This window comes from Trachypithecus francoisi, unplaced genomic scaffold, assembly GCF_009764315.1.
Source record: "Trachypithecus francoisi isolate TF-2019V2 unplaced genomic scaffold, Tfra_2.0 Contig01554, whole genome shotgun sequence".
Taxonomy (NCBI): domain Eukaryota; kingdom Metazoa; phylum Chordata; class Mammalia; order Primates; family Cercopithecidae; genus Trachypithecus; species Trachypithecus francoisi.
In genome coordinates, this window is record NW_022681439.1 from 3,752,939 (window position 1) to 3,769,630 (window position 16,692).

Consider the following 16,692-nt stretch of genomic DNA (forward strand, 5'->3'; position numbering starts at 1 on the left):
AGCCCGTCCAGTGGCCCTCAGGGGGCAATCCTTTTAATAAGGTTAAGCAAACTGCTGAGAGGATGACAGGAAGGTTCGTGAAAGCCTGGTGGAAAAGATTCCAGGAAGAAAAACATCTGGTGCAGATGGGGCCACCAGGCTTAATGGATCCTCATTCTCGTCTCAGTATGGCAGCCCCTGGAGGGATGAAGTGGCCAGTCCCCATGCAGGAGGCCAGGCACTCTACTGATGATTCAGAGAGAGGCGGCTCCACCTGACATTAGCCAGAGACCGAAAAGTAGCCCTGGTCATGGAGAGAAGTTAAAATTTGTGGGTACACACAGAAAATTTCCAGCTAGCACCGTGGGGACTTCGTGGCCTCTCAGGCTTTCACTTGACCCTGAAGAGACAGCAGACCCCCACTCCCAGGGAGCTCTGCCATGCACCCTGTTTCACGGAAGCAAGGGCCTCCCCATGCCCACAGACACAGACAGTGATGTGGGTTCCCCTGCCAGCCACGCCGCCGAGCTGTGTGATGTGCTGGGGACTATGCTCACGCTGCGGGTACATGGTCCTACTGAGCCAGCATGACCACCCTTAGGAGAGGATTGTGACTGGTCCCATTTTATAGATGAAAAAATGGAGCCTCCAAAAATCGAGGTCCTCTGCCAGGCCCACACAGCTGGGACACAAGCCCAGGTCAGCCTGGCCTCCTCCCGGGCCTCAGCAGAGCTGCCAGAGCTTCTTGGGAGGGGCGGGGAACAAGGCTCTGAGGCTGCGGGTCACACAGCGAGCAAGAACCAGAGCTGGAGCTGGCCCCCGATGCCACCAGGCTTGTGCCCCACCCACAGCCCTCTGGCCTGGCCCCCTTGCCAGTTGCAGGTCGTGTTGTGGAAAAGCGGGCTTTGGAGGAATCAGATAGGGCTCACTTCACCTCTTGGCTCTGCCTGCTATGGGTTATGGGATTCTTGGCAAATTATGTAACCTCTCTGAGCCTCAGTTTCATTACCTTTAAAATGAACATAAGCATACCTGTCTCAAAGGAAAGCTGGGGATGAACTAAGATAATGTACACAAAGCTTTGGCCACAGTGGGGTGTACACAGCAGGATGTCAATATATGCACACTCCCTTTCCCCATACACCCTTGACAGCAGAGGCCCAGGCCAGGCAGCACCTTCCCTGGGGGCACCTGGGAGCCTGGCCTGCCAGTCCCCTGGTCTCCCTGCCCACCCTGGTCCCATCCTCCTCCATTTGCAATCAGCAGCTTGGCCCCTGGGCCACCAGGCCCCTGTGGGCTGCAGAGTCTGACAGGGGCTGATGGGAGCCAGCCCCAAGGGGTTTGAAGGCTGATTACCGAGGACTGATGAGGTGAAGAGGGACTGCTGCCCAGAGCTGACAGCCTTCCCTGAGAGGAAGGACAGGCAGGAGGGCAAGGAGAACACTCCAGTCTCAGCCTGACATCTCTGGAAGGGCGAGGGGTCCATCTAGGGGCATCTCTGTTGATGCCTTCCTTTCTGTGCCAAGGTCACGCCACTGCTCTTGGTTAAAATTAGCCTCCTGCTCACGGCTCTGGACCGAGTGGCCTTTCCCCATAACCAATAGGACCTGGTCTTGCACAGGCAGGGCTGGGCTGCATGCCCTCGGCTCTCCAAAGAGCAGATATAGTTCATGCCCAGTGCCTTGGAGGCTGGAGCAGGGTGTGTATGTGCGTGCACACGTGTACCTGTGCCTGTGGTGGGTATGACTACATGTGTAACTAACCAAACCAGGGTGTCTAGGAAGGAAACAGTTGTGGAATTGTGCAAGCATTTCATCATTAGCATCATTCTTAGGTTGTGTTGTTTCTTACTTACCTCCAAGGCTCCCATGTAATGGCTGATGGCCTCAGCTTACTCATTTCTAGCCCCAAGCATTAAACACTTGGCCCAACTCCACCCACACATCACCCCTGAGATTAAGAAAAGTGTGCAGTACCCCTGCATCCCAGGATCTGGTACACAGAATGTGCTCTCAAAGGATATTTGTCAAATACACAAAGGAATGGGGACAAGTCACTCTCTTATTCTTTGTCCATATCCCATACCTCGTAACATCTTAATCCAAAACTACATGCTCAGTCAGGGCTCAGGCAAGGATAGTTTGACCTGGAAGAAAAGTCAGCTGAGGTTGAAAGGAAGAGAAGCACAGTGGTCAAGCCTCTGAGGCCAGATGAATGTGGGCTCAAGTCCTGCCCAGCCACATGGCCGTCTGCAAGCAGTCACCTCCCTGAGCCTGTTTCCTCACTTGTCAAGCATGTTTGCTAAGCAGCAGCCTCACCCAGAGTGGATGAGACGGTGCCTCTCTGGTTCTCAGCAGAGTACCTGGCACAGTTAGGTCTACAACAGAAGGAAGTCGTTAGTATTTTTACTGGATGTCAGCAAAAAAAAAAAAAAAAATGTGGATTAAACACTCAGAAACAGAGGATAGCATTGTTGCTAATCCTGCAGAGGGAAACCTGATGAAGGACATTGTGAACAAAGTTAAAGCAAGTGTCAGGCAGGAAGACAATATTTGCAGTGCCTGTATGACAAAGCATTACTGCAAAGAAAACTGAAGAAGTTCTTCCTGCTCCTAAACAACCCAAAGACAAATGAACCAACATTTAGAATGGGCACTGCACAGAAAGAGAACTAGAACAACTAATAAATAAAGCAAACAGTGCCCAGCCACACCAGTCCACGGAAAAATGCAATTGAAATAGTGGTGCCTGATACTTTTGCCATCAGGTGGCAAAATGGCAATACTGCTAATATCCAATAATATTGGTAAAGATATGGAAAACTGTTACTCCCATAAAGGTTAATGGCAGTGTAATTTGATAAAGCCTTTTGGGGAAGCATTTTTGGCTTCCAAAATGTTGACGCGTACACACACTGATGAAGCTACTGCATTTCTAGAAAACTATCCTACAGTAAGATATGCCCTTATTCCCAAAGACAAACATACGATATTCTTTACTGCAACTTGTAATCACAATGGGAACAACTTAATGGTACAACAAGAGGGTAGCTGAAGGAAACTGAGCACATTTTTTTTTCTTTTTTTAATTGTCCGAAGGGCCAGCTAGAAGGGCATAATTATTTTATAAACTACTATTCTGCCATTAAAATGAATGGGCAGACCAGGGATAGTGGCTCATGCCTATAATCCCAGCACTTTGGGAGGCCAAGATAGGAGAATCTCTTGAAGGCAGAAGTTTGAGGCCCCTGGAAACATAGCAAGACCCTGTCTCTACAGAAAATATTAAAAAAAAAAAAAAAAAAAGGACTTAAAAAAATGAATGGGCATGTGCATAGATTCTGATTTTGACACAAGGCCAAGACTATCAAATGAGGGGAAAGGGGCGCAGAAAAACACATAGAGCATGATGTACGCGCACACACACACAATTTTATGTTCATCACACACGTGTATTTGTGTAAACGTGCAGCAAAGGGATCCCAGTGATACAAACCAAAGAGAGCCCCATGACCTCCAGGGAGGGAGCGGCTGGGGCTGTCCGTGCAGAGGGATAAGGAAGGGCGCTGGCATTTTACCCACATTGCTTGAGTCTCCTGTAGTGAGAGTGCATTAATGCATTTGGAGAAGAAAAAAGCCAGGCTGGCAGGCAGTGATGGATGGTCCGGTGCAATTGTGCCTGGTGGCAGAGAATGGATGACGCGACCCCTGGGGTTGGGTCCCGCCCTGGGGCTCTAGCGGCCCCCTCTGGCCCGGTCCCTGCCCACTTCCTCTCCCGATAGCGCCTTCCCCCAGGTTATCAGCGGGGAGGCCACCCCACACCACACTGCCTTCCCTGTGCCCGCCGCGGAGCCCTCAGAACAGTCCATCACTGCTTATCGTCCCTGTCCCTGCGCCAGAGAGGCTGCTGGGGGGTCCAGGCCATGCACCCACCAGCCAAGAGGACTGGCCCCTCCCCTCCACCCAGGCCAGCATCCTAAGTTGGGGGAGGAGACTTCTGGCCACTAGGGACAACTCCGTGGCTATAACATCCCAAGGAGAGCATTCTTCAGACGCCCTCACTTCCTACAATAACAGTCACGGCGCCTGGCATCGATGGCTGCCTACTAGGACCAGACACTGTGCCAGGCAAGGGACATGCTTTTTGTTCCTTTTCATCTTTTTTTTTTGAGACAGGGTTTCAGTCTTGTTGCCCAAGCTGGAGTGCAGTGGCGGAATCTCAGCTCACTATAACCTCCACCTCCCGGGTTCCAGTGATTCTCCTGCCTCAGCCTCCTGAGTAGCTGGGATTACAGGTGCTCACCACCATGTGTGGCTAATTTTTGTATTTTTAGTAGAGATAGGGTTTCACCATGTTGGCCAGGCTGCTCTCGAACTCCTGATCTCAGGTGATCTGCCCACCTTGGCCTCCCAAAGTGCTGGGATTACAGGCGTGAGCCCCTGTGCCCGACTCCTTTTCATCTTTACACAATCCTAACTAACTTCAGAGATAGGGAAACACTCAGAGATAGTAAGTAACCCAGGTCACCAGAAAATACACAGCAGAACCAGGACCAGGTCACCAGAACCCAGGTTTGTGCTATGATTGCAAACACAAGGACAGGTCACTGCAGAGTCTTCTGCCTGGAAAGCAGGGGTCGCGGTGAACCTAGTTAGTACCACCCTGGCTCTCCCACAGTGTCCCTCGTGATAAGTGATGACACACTCTGCCCCCTTATCCTTGGCAGTGAACAAGGGACCATCTCCATTGCGGGTGGTGAGAAGTGGTGCCCACAAAGGCATCACTAAGTTGAGCCCAGTAACAGGGAATGGGATTCTTCCTGGCTTTCCCGGCAGTGGGTCGGGTGGAAAGAGCCCTTTATGGAAACAGAGCCCTGGCAGAGTCCACGGCCTCTGGAGCTCGGCTGTGCAGTTTCCTAGCCTTACTTTTCTCATCTGTAAAGAGGTACAGCAAAAGTACCAATGGGAGTAAAGAAGATGTCAAATGTATACCAAGCCCTGAGATGCCAAGTACATGTAAACCAAGCACCTGGAACCCAGCCGGCCCCAGTGCCAGGAACCAGGCACCTAGAACCCGGCCAGCCTCAGTGCCAGGAACCGGGCACTGTCATCATGTAAACCAAGCACCTAGAACCCAGCCTCCCCACTGCCAGGAACCAGGCACCTAGAACCCGGCCAGCCTCAGTGCCAGGAACCGGGCACTGTCGTCATGGAAACCAAGCACCTAGAACCCAGGAAACCCCAGTGCCAGGAACTGGGTACTGTCGTCATGGAAACCAAGCACCTGGAACCCAGACAGTCCCAGTGCTAGGAACCGGGTACTGTCGTCATGGAAACCAAGCACCTAGAACCCAGCCAGCCTCAGTGCCAGGAACCGGGTACTGTCGTCATGGAAACCAAGCACCTAGAACCCAGGAAACCCCAGTGCCAGAACTGGGTACTGTCGTCATGGAAACCAAGCACCTGGAACCCAGACAGTCCCAGTGCTAGGACCGGGTACTGTCGTCATGGAAACCAAGCACCTAGAACCCAGCCAGCCTCAGTGCCAGGAACGGGTACTGTCGTCATGGAAACCAAGCACCTAGAACCCAGGAAACCCCAGTGCCAGGAACTGGGTACTGTCGTCATGGAAACCAAGCACCTGGAACCCAGACAGTCCCAGTGCTAGGAACCGGGTACTGTCGTCATGGAAACCAAGCACGTAGAACCCAGCCGGCCCCCGTGCCAGGAACCGGGTACTGTTGTCATCAGTATCAGAGTCAACCTCCCTGGACCTTGGCTTCCTCATCATTAAGAGGAAAGGTTAGAAGCCCTGTTAGGTCTCTTCCTACTTTGTCTATAACTCTGAAAAACCAAGGTGGAGTTTCTTTGGCACACTCTTTAAGGCAACAGGATTTGCCAAACCAATGCACCTGAGTAGGGAAGAAAAACCTTGTACAGGCTTCCAAGAACCTCCAAAAACCTACTGGATGTGCTTACCACTAATCCCTTTTAAAGCAATTCCCTGACAATACTCTGTTAATCTCTCTTGAGCTCCTTCATATCCCTGAAAGTAGCAGGACAGTCTTACTTTTCAAATATTCACCTTTGCAAGAGTCTAGTCTGTGAGTCCAGGCTCACCTGAAGTCTGAGATTTTGGGAGCTTTGGAGAATTCTGGATAAAATCCCTCACTGAACTTAGACAGCAGGAATCTCCAATCTTTGGAGAAGTCTCCTCAGTTTTCAGAGACTGGGCATCTGTTCCTAGCTCCCTCCTGGACTCTGATGCCATTGATGAGTGCAGGAAGCTTTTCCAGGCCTCAGCACAGAAAGAACCCTTAGAACCTCAGAGCTGGAGGTGTGCTGAGTGGTCTCTGCCTGGGCTCAACCTCTGTGATTTCTGGCAAGTTACTGAAATTCTCTGTGCCTCAGGTTTCTCTTATGAAAATTATAACAGTTTTACCTCCTTGGGTTATGGTGCATACCTAGGGCAGGACCCGGCACTTAGAAAGCTCTCATCCAGTGCCCCCTAACTCTTGGAGACAATGAGCAAGACTCAGAGGAACTGATCTGGGGGAACTTCACCACTTCCTTGGTTCTCCTGGAGACGCTGCTCTATTCCACCTGGCTCATTGCCCAGGGCAGGTAAAAGTGGTGGGACCCCTCCCCAGGAGGCCAGAAAAGACACAAAGATGGATGGGTGTGTTCCCCGGGGGTGGGTGTGTCCTGGGTTGGGTGGGTGGGTCATAGGGAGAGGGGTGTCATGAAGGCGGGTAGCTATGGGAGTGGTGGTACCATGAGGGTGGGGATTATGGGAAGCACTGTGGAAGTGTGGGTGTGTTATAAGAAGTGGGGTTTCAGAGAGCTGGGTGGGCTATAGGGGTCTGTCCAAGAGGGATAGGACTAGAGCAGAGGGTAGCAATCTTCCAAGCCCAGAGCACCCCCAACCCAGCAAGCCTGAACAAGTGTGTGGGGCCTCTGGCAAAGTAATAGCCATGCAGACGGGCAGAAGAGATGGAGCAGGCCCAATGCTGGATGGAGAGAGGTGAACATGGCCACCACAGTGGCTGGCCGTGGCCTAGGCACCTCAAGGGCCCAGCAGTGGAGCTGGGGTAGTGGTGGCTGATTCTGAAGCGTTTTTTTCTGGCCGTGCATCTTCATGTAGACTTTCTGAGCTGAATGTGGTTCTCGGTGATTCCAACTCATTCCCCACAGACTTACCCAGCACTGAGCACAGGCCTGGAGGGAGACACCTCACTTAGATCCTTTCACTGGATGGTGTGATAACACTGTGGGAAGGTACAAATGAGGATACCAAGGCTCAGGGAAGTCGCATGAATTGCCCCAGATCACAAGGCTTTTGACCTCCAGTCCAGTGTCCTTTCTGCGTTCCTCCATTGGCGAGGTTTGCCGACAGGGTGGGCCCAGCTACTCCCAGCACAGCTGGCCCTGGAGAGCGCTTTGCAGGGACAGAGTCAGCCACATGAGAAAGGACTTGGCATACAGTAGGATTTAAGGGTTCCAATCGGGGCTTTCCAGCAAATTCTGTTGGGCCAATGTGGCCCTCTCAAGTATTACGTTGGACCGTATGAAACTGCAATTTTGTAAATCAAAAATTGTTGAATATTAGCAATTTCATACAGTTCACCCTAACAGTGTTTGGGGGGGAAAGTCCACAAAATGCATGACATGCCCTTTTCTTGCAGTATGAGACAGGGCTTCATCAGAAAGGCCAGGCCTGTGGACGGAGGCAGGGGCCTGAGGGAAATGACCTCTGTGCAACTAAGGATGCTATGCCTTGTTCCTTGAGCTGAATTGCAATTGTGCCTAGCCTTCCTGGGACAAGGGCAGGAACTCAGGAGTTACAGCCACCGCCACCCCACCCTGGGAAGGCCATGCGTGGACAAGTTCCCTCCCATGTGGCTGGACGAGCCCTCAGGCAACAGCTGGGTTCTGTCGAGGAAGCCACATTAGGGGGCGGGGCTGGGGTAGGATGGGTGGTGGGCCCTCTACCCACTGACCATGAAACGCTCCACCCTCTTCCCCATCTGTGTTCTGAGTCTGTGTGTCACACCAGCATTCCCACTGCAGATGCAGCCGGAAAGGCTCCAGTGGGGAAAGGCTCCAGTGGAAATTTCAGGGGGCAATGGAGTAAGGCAGGGCTCCAGGGGTCCCTGGATGCAGCCACGCCTGGATACAGGTCCTGGCTCTTCCCTTCCCCAGGGAGTAATAACCTCAGGCATGTGGCTGACCTTCTCTGCTGTGCCTCAGTTTCTACAGCTGCACAATCCGGATAGTAACAGGCCCGCCCCGCTGGGCTGTGGTGAGGACACTCAAGATGGTGTTTGTAAAGTGTTCAGTCGAGGTTGGCCAGCGTTTTGGTTGCCGTCCACTCAAGCAGTGGGCCTTCAGTACACACCCGTGTGGAGCCAGGAATGGACTAAGCCTGAGGGGTCCTTCCTCTGGCTCCCTCTTTGCTTCACCTCCGTCTTGTCTGGCTGCATCGTTGGTGGTCTGGGCCCACCGCAGAAATGTCTCCCTAGGACAGCTTTGGGGTCGGGGGGTCATCCTGGGGCCAGCAGCTGGTCCAGTACGTCCACTCTCCCTGCTGCTGGGAGGAGCTGTGTTAGAAGCTCAGGGCTGTCACCTCAGTGAAGGTAGTGTAAACATCAGGCATCCACAGCCAACCTGGATGAGCTGGGCACGTCTCCCTGGGCTGGGAGCCTCAGGTCTGGCTGAGAATGGCAACATCCCAGCCTAGGAGGGCCTAATCCAAGGACCCAGGGCCTCAGAGGTATGTTAACACATCTTGTGCGTGTGGCACGTTCAGGGATGTTCTCTGAACGCTACCCGTCTGGCTTTCTACTTATTCCTGGCGTGCTCCCATATTGTCCTTTGAATTCCATGGGACCTCTATGAACCTTAGTCTTCTCTTCTACAAACAGAGAATGATACCTCCTACCTCCCTACCATGGCCTGGAATGGTCATGAGCATTCTGTTAGTTGCACAGTGCACAATACAGTGCCCAGGCATAGAGAAGCACTCGATACCAGTGAACACCCAGAAGTTTTGCCCTCTCTGATAGTCTTTTTCCAAGATGCTAAGGTTCCTGGGATGAGCCACAGAGGCAGTCCAGCCTGTGGCATCTGCCAGTGAGGAGAGTGCCACAGTGGCATCCCAGAACTATGAAGCTGAAAGTCTGCTGTAGAACTGGGCTGGTCCAGTCCTCAGTCCAGTCCTCTACTTTATGAAGGACTCCGGGTGGGTCAGTGTGGGCTGCTGTAATGAAGTAACAGAGGCTAGGCAGCTTATGAGCCATGGAAATTTACTTCTTGCAGCTCTGGAGCTAGAAGTCTGAGGTCAGCTGCTGGCATGTTTGGGTGGCTGCACACTGCTGACTTCTGGCTGTGCCCTCAACTGGCAGAAAGAGGGCAAGAGAGCACATTGGGATCCCTTTTATTAGGGCACTAATCCCATTTGTGAGAACTCCACCCTCATGTCCACATTACCTCCCAAAGGCCCCACATGAATTCAGAATTCAATATGTAAATTGGAAGGGGACACAGATATTCAATCTCAATGAAACAGGCCTCGGTTAAAAGGCCCAGGTTGGATTTCACCAGCTGTGTGGCTGTGGAGCAGGCACTCCACTGCCCTGAGCCTGTGTCCTGGTCTTCATGTGGGCATTGGAATAATAACACCTGCTCCACCAACCTCACACAAATGAGATGAAATGCAAGAAAATGCTTCATGAATTTAAAACATTCCCACTAGTTATTTGCATTGTTTTAAAGGCATAAGTAGGTGTTTCCCCTGCTTAATCTGGGATCAGACTCACCCCAGACTAATGACCGTGCTCCTGCCTCCAGGCCCGTAGAAAGAGGAGGCAACTCATCTGGACGTCTGGAGGAGGTTTTGATCTCCTCTCCTTGGTCAGAAGTGCTCATAAGAATCTCCACTGCAAGGGCCGGGCGCGGTGGCTCAAGCCTGTAATCCCAGCACTTTGGGAGGCCGAGACAGGCGGATCACGAGGTCAGGAGATCGAGACCATCCTGGCTAACACTGTGAAACCCCGTCTCTACTAAAAATAAAATACAAAAAAAAAAAAAAAACTAGCCGGGCGAGGTGGCGGCGCCTGTAGTCCCAGCTACTCGGGAGGCTGAGGCAGGAGAATGGCGGGAACCCGGGAGGCGGAGCTTGCAGTGAGCTGAGATCCGGCCACTGCACTCCAGTCCGGGTGACAGAGCGAGACTCCGTCTCAAAAAAAAAAAAAAAAAAAAAAGAATCTCCACTGCAGGATTGATATTTGCTGCCATTTCTTTTCCTCTGCACACATTCTAGAGTAAGCAGCAAACAGGTGACCAGAGATGCTAGGATGGGAAAATGAAGGGTCTGGAAAGCCCTCCACTGAGAGATCAGAAGCTGGGTTTCACATACTCACCACGGCCAGTTTAGCGAGTTTGCAGAATTCTGAAATAGGATGAGACTCTGAGGTCTGCCTTTCATCAGCCTGGCTGTCCACTTATGGGGCAGTCTCTGCAGGAAGGAAGGAAACAGGGGAGGCTCCCGACTGCTCCATCAGCTCACTTTTCAAAACATGCTCACCTGGCCTCACCAAGTGAGGTGGGTGGAGAGTCCGAGGTCGGTTCATTTTCTGCTTCACACGTCCTTCTTAGGTCATCTCTCTACTCCCTGAACTTGCAAGGCTCACCTGGAGTCTCTCACTTTCCATTCCCTGTCTCTCAGATCTACTAGAACAAGGCTACAGCCACCAAACACTTATATAGTCAGGCCCCCTTGCTGACACGTGACATGCTAACATGCCTGATTCAATTCAGGGATGCCTCCTCCTCCCCGCAGAAGTGATGAGTGCCTGCAGCTATTGTAAATGTTAAAGTAAAATTGATGTTGGGTGTACACCCATGTTCATAGCAGCATGACTCACAATAGCCAAATGTAGAAGCAATCTGTATTAGTCTGTTTTCAAGCTGCTAATAAAGACATACCTGAGACTGGATCATTTATTTAAAAAACAAACAACAACAACAACAACAAAAAACAGGTTTAATGGACTCACAGTTCCACATGGCTGGGGAGACCTCACAATCATGGCAGAAGGTGAAGGTGGAGCAAAGGCACATCTTACATGGCAGCAGGCAAGAGAGAGTGTGCAGAGGAACTCCCCTTTATAAAACCATCAGATCTTGAGAGATTTATTTGCTATCATGAGAACAGTATGGGAAAGACGCACCCCATGATTCAATTACATCCCACTGGGGTCTCTCATGACATGTGGGGATTATGGGAGCTACAATTCAAGATGAGATTTGGGTGGGAACACAGCCAAACCATATCACAACCCAAGTGTGTACTGGCAGATGAATGAATAAGCGAAACATGGTCTATCCATGCAGTGGAATATTATTTCACCTTAAAAAGGAAGGAAATTGGAGCTGGGTGCAGTGGCTCCTGCCTGTAATCCCAGCACTTTGGGAGGCCAAGCTCGGCAGATCACTTGAGGTCAGGAGTTTGAGACTAGCCTGGCCAATGTGGTGAAACCCTATATCTACTAAAAATACAAAATCAGCTGGGTGTGGTGGCAGGCACCTGTAATCCCAGATACTCAGGGGGCTGAGGCAGGAGAATCACTTGAAGACTGGAGGCGGAGGTTGCAGTGAGCCGAGATCGTGCCATTGCACTCCGGTCTGGGCAAAAAGAGTGAAACTCTGTCTCAAAAAAAAAAAAAGGAAAGAAATTCTGACCCATGCTACAACATGGATGAACCTTGAGGACATTATGCTAAGTAAAATAAGCCAGCCACAAAGGGACAAATACTGCATGAGTCCACTTATAGGAGGTCCCTAGAGGAGTCAAATCCAAAAACAGTCAAGGTTGCCAGGGTCTGGGGGAAGGGAAACGGGAAGTTGGTGTTTAGTGGGTGCAGAGCTTCAGTTTGGAAAGATGGAAAAGTTCTGGAGATGGATGGCGGTGATGGTACAACAACGTGAATTTCTTAATGCCATGGAACTGTGCACACAAAACACACAAAAATAGTTAAGGTGGTAAATTTTAGGTATGTTTTACCACAATGAAACAAAACTTAAAAAAAATGAAAGTGGGAGCCTAACTCGGCAAATAGTAGCCCTCGAAAAGTGTTCACTGAACAAGTTATTTTTGTCTTGGACTCTGGGACAGCCCTGTGGATATGTCTGGAGAGAGCTGGCATGTCACTCGCAGCTGAGGCCCCTGGGTCCGAGGCAGTGCCTGGCACACGGCAGGTGCTCAGCAGATGTTTGAAGGGGGAATGAACTGAGAAGGTCAAGTGGAAACCCCTGCTTGACCTTATTTCTACCTCCCACTCCACCCACTGTCTTCCCTTCCGCATCACCATCACAGAGCAGACTCAGCTCTCATGCCCCAAGTGGCAGGGACCTTCAGGAGTCACGTTGTTTATCCTCCTCCCTCCAGAATAAGTGTAGCAGACAATCACTGTCCATGCTCTTAAATCCCTCTGGGTCGTGTTTTTAACGCTCTGTGATTGATGGGACATTCCTCCGTGAGTAATCCCGGTTTCTTTCACTGTGATTGAAACCTCCCACATCCACTGTCCAATTCTTTCCCCATGAGAAATGTGAGAGGGAGCTCTGAGAGCAGATGGGGCTGCCACTAGGGTTAGGGGGAGGGGTGATGAGATTGGGACTCAGCCCCCTCTCAGAGACGGTCAGCCCAGGCACTGTGTTATAGTTAGTAAGGGGGCCACTCCTGGAGGCAGGAGCTGGGTTATGTGGCCTTGGGAGGTCCCCTTCCCAAGTTGCAGGGATTCCTGGGGTCTGTGAGGCCACCTGCAGATGCTCCAGGGCCAGGCTGCGTGAGCGGCCACTCGGGAGCTTTCCCTGGTGAGTGTGTTCCTAAAAAGCAAAGGAGGCCAGTTAGTGACTGCCGAGTCTCATGGAAAACCCAGAGAAATAATTGTGCAGCAAAAGGGCACAGAGGGAAAATATTAACAAATAATGGAAAACTCACAAATTAGGAAAATGAATCCAATCCACTAACCAGAAAGAAGAGAATCCCTGACTAAGAGAAGGGCCTCGCTTGAGGTTCAGTGAGTTTCCCACACATCTTACAAATTATGAATAACTAGTATGATTAGTATAAGAAGGCAATGTAAGTGCAGCAGATGCATGGTTAAGTAAACATACAAGCAGAACATACATCACCGTGGCCGTGACAACATTCTCCCAAGTGCCATCCCGCTGCTGTCTTCCAGCAAGCGTGCTTCATAGGAGAACTGATAAAGAAATATATCAGTTTCCCAAAGCGTGCACCCTAGAACCCTATGTAAAGATGGACTTCTTTACAAAGAGAAAAGATGGCAGTGATCAAATGAGTCTGGGAAATGCTTCAATTTATATCTGCCTCTTGGATATTAATACATGTTAGCATAGTAAGAGATTTTTAAACACTGCAGTAAGGATATCTTTTTTACTTGCTTCATCTAGCATTTCCCCAAATTAATTTTGTACAAAAAACATTTGTCTGCCAATATCTATCATTCTGTGGAAATGGAATTTCTTGGGACATATTTGGGAAGCACTTAAGTATATCATTCAAATGCACATGAATTCCTCAATGATTCATTAAACAGTGCTCATTCACTGAGATTGGCTGTGCTGTCTGGCATTAGGAATACAGAGATGGATGAGACATGGTCTGTGCCCACCAGAAACTCAATGTCTAGGGGATGTCATGGGCAACTGGTTTAGCAGGGGCTGTGCAGTGCACCCTAACAATTGGATAGGAGTTGGAATGGAGGGAAGGACACAGGAAGTCACCTGCCTCCCAGGCCAGGCAATCAGGAAAGGCTTCACATAGGACATGGTGCTTGAGCGGAGCTTTTAGATCAAGTAGAGGGTCTTGCCAAGCTGATGCTGGGAGAGGGACATTCTAAGAAGAAGCTCATGCAAGGGCTCAGAAACATGAGCTAAAACAGGCTACAAGGAAGGGTGCACATTAAAGGAATGTGAAGAGGGGAAGCCAGGGAAGACTAGGGAGAGATCAAGGGACCCACCACCTTTGGGAGTTTAGACTCCATCCTAAATTCAGCATCAATGGAGGTTCTAAGTGTGTAATTGTCACTTGCTGTCACTCTACATGACACTGCCAGCACTGGGTTTCACTGCAATAACCCTGAAACAGATTGGAAAGGGCAGTTGCTGGAAAGACAACCTCAGCGGGGGATGGGAGGACCTCAGCAGCAGGGATGGAAGAGAATACAGACAGGATCTCCAATCCTGTGCAAGGGCTGCATTCGGGTAGGCAGTTTTTATCAGAGAAGTCAACAGTGGGAAATCCCATGCAGACAGCACTTGTACATAGGCAATGATAATAAGGTAATTCTGTCACCAGGGTGTGAGACCTCTGGCATGGGACTTGAGGACAAGACTGCAATCCTGCAGGCAGGGGAGAGCAGAGGAGGTGGAGATGCAAGAGTAACTTAGGAATGCATTTTTAAAAAGAGTAATGTAGAAGTGCAGTGGTGAAGATGGAAAGCCCACATGTGGGGTGCAAGCATCCTTTTCATCAAGAACAAAGAAAAAGCCCTGATGATGCAGTCATAATAAACTCAGAGGCAGATGGGCAATAAGGCTGACTTAAGACTAAGCATTAAAACTGGGGTTCCTTAAAGCTCTGGGGCCTGAGATCAAGACTGATTTCAGAGCTTAGCATGAGGTTGGTGATAAAGGGCCTTAGCTGGGAAGTGGAGAAGCTTCACGAAAGCTGGAAGCCAGGCAGGTCCTGGCACTTAGAGCTGCACCTGGCTGGCAGGTCACACCCACTCAGCAGCTCTCCTGCTCTGCCTGTCTGTTATCCTTGCTGCAGGAACCAACCAAGCTGCACATGGCTCGAGCTGCCATCTGGTGGCTGGCAGCAAAATTTACGGGACCCAGGTCTCTCCTTTCCCTCCCATTTCTCTGCCCTCACCTCTTCCCAGCAATCTGCAGTCCTTTGTCCAAAACATAGTGAACTTCACAGCCAAGCATGGTGGCTCACACCTATAATTCCAGCACTTTGGGAGGCTGAGATGGGCTGATCACTTGAGGTCAGGAGTTCAAGACAAGCCTGACCAACATGGTGAAACCCTGTCTCTACTAAAAATATAAAAAGTTAGCTGGGTATAGTGCACTCACCTGTAACCCCAGCTACATGGGAGGCTGAGGCAGGAGAATCCCTTGAACCTGGGAGGCAGAGATTGCAGTGAGCCAATATGGCACCACTGCACTCCAGCCTGGGCGACAGAGTGAGACTCCATCTCGAAAACAAACAAACACACAAAAAAACACAATGAACTTCAGATCAGACCTTTGCTCCCATATAGGCATCCTCTCTTACTCCTGTGCCTCCCCTGAGCTCTCACCCAGTTGTCTCAGAGAAGGGCTCCCCACACCCTACCTTGCTTTCTCTTGCTTTTTTCATCATTTTGTCCTGGAGCAGAGGAAGATTTTTTAATGACCTCAATCATAAATGATAAGAGATAGTGAAGGGTCTGTATTAATGAAAGGAAAATGTATTCTGTTTGAAGTGGAGCAGTGTAAAAAAGTAACACCAGGCGCAGTGGCTCACACCTGTAATCCCAGCACTTTGGGAGGCCAAGGTGGGTGGATCACTTGAGGTCAGGAGTTTGAGACAAGCCTGGCCAACATGATGAAATCCCATCTCTACTAAATATACAAAAATTAGCCAGGTATGGTGGTGCACACCTGTAGTCCCAGCTATTTGGAGGCTGAGGCAGGAGAATTACTTGAACCCAGAAGGCAGAGGTTGCAGTGAGCCAAGATGGCGACGCCACACTCCAGCCTGGGTGATGGAGCAAGAATCCATCTCAAAAAAAAAAAAAAAGCAGTCCATCTTCACAGTACAGCACCTGCTGGTCTTGGAAGCACCCTTGGATGAATGCAAAAGTCTCTGTATGTATCTCTGCATTCTTTTGATTAAATTAAATTTTCCTCAAGAACTAGTATTTGGGGAAAGGAAATGATAACTTCATCACATTGTTTTATTTTATTCAAATTAGAGGTTCCCAGCCCCTGGGCCACGGACTGGTACCATTCTGTGGCTTTTTGGGTCACACAGCAGGAGGTGAGCAGCAGGAGAGCGAGTGAAGTTTCATCTGTATTTACAGCTCTCCCCATCGCGTGCATCACCACCTGAACTCTGCCTCCTGTCAGATCAGCGGTGGCATTAGATTCTCACAGGAGCCAGAATGCTATCGTGAACTGTCCACGCGAGGGATCTGGGTTGCATGCTCCTTATGAGAATCTAATGGCTGATGATCTGTCACTGTCTCCTATCACCCCCAGATGGGACTGTCTAGTTACAGGAAAACAAGCTCAGGGCTGCCACTGTTTCTACATCATGGTGAGTTGTACAATTATTTCATTGTATATTACACTGTAATAATAACAGAAGTAAAGTACACAATAAGTGTAATGTGCTGGAATCATCCCGAAACCATCCCTTCTCCCCAGCCTGTGGAAAAATTGTCTTCCACAAAACTGGTCCCTGGTGCCAAAAAAGTTGGGGGACTGCTGATTTAAATGACATACAAGTTTGCAACAGAATGTATTTTTTATGGAAATACATGGCACTTTAGGAAATGGGTTTGGGAGATTTCTGGATGTGGAAGCATGTGGCTAGCTCCAAATGAACCCATCCATACGAAGGCACTCCCTACAC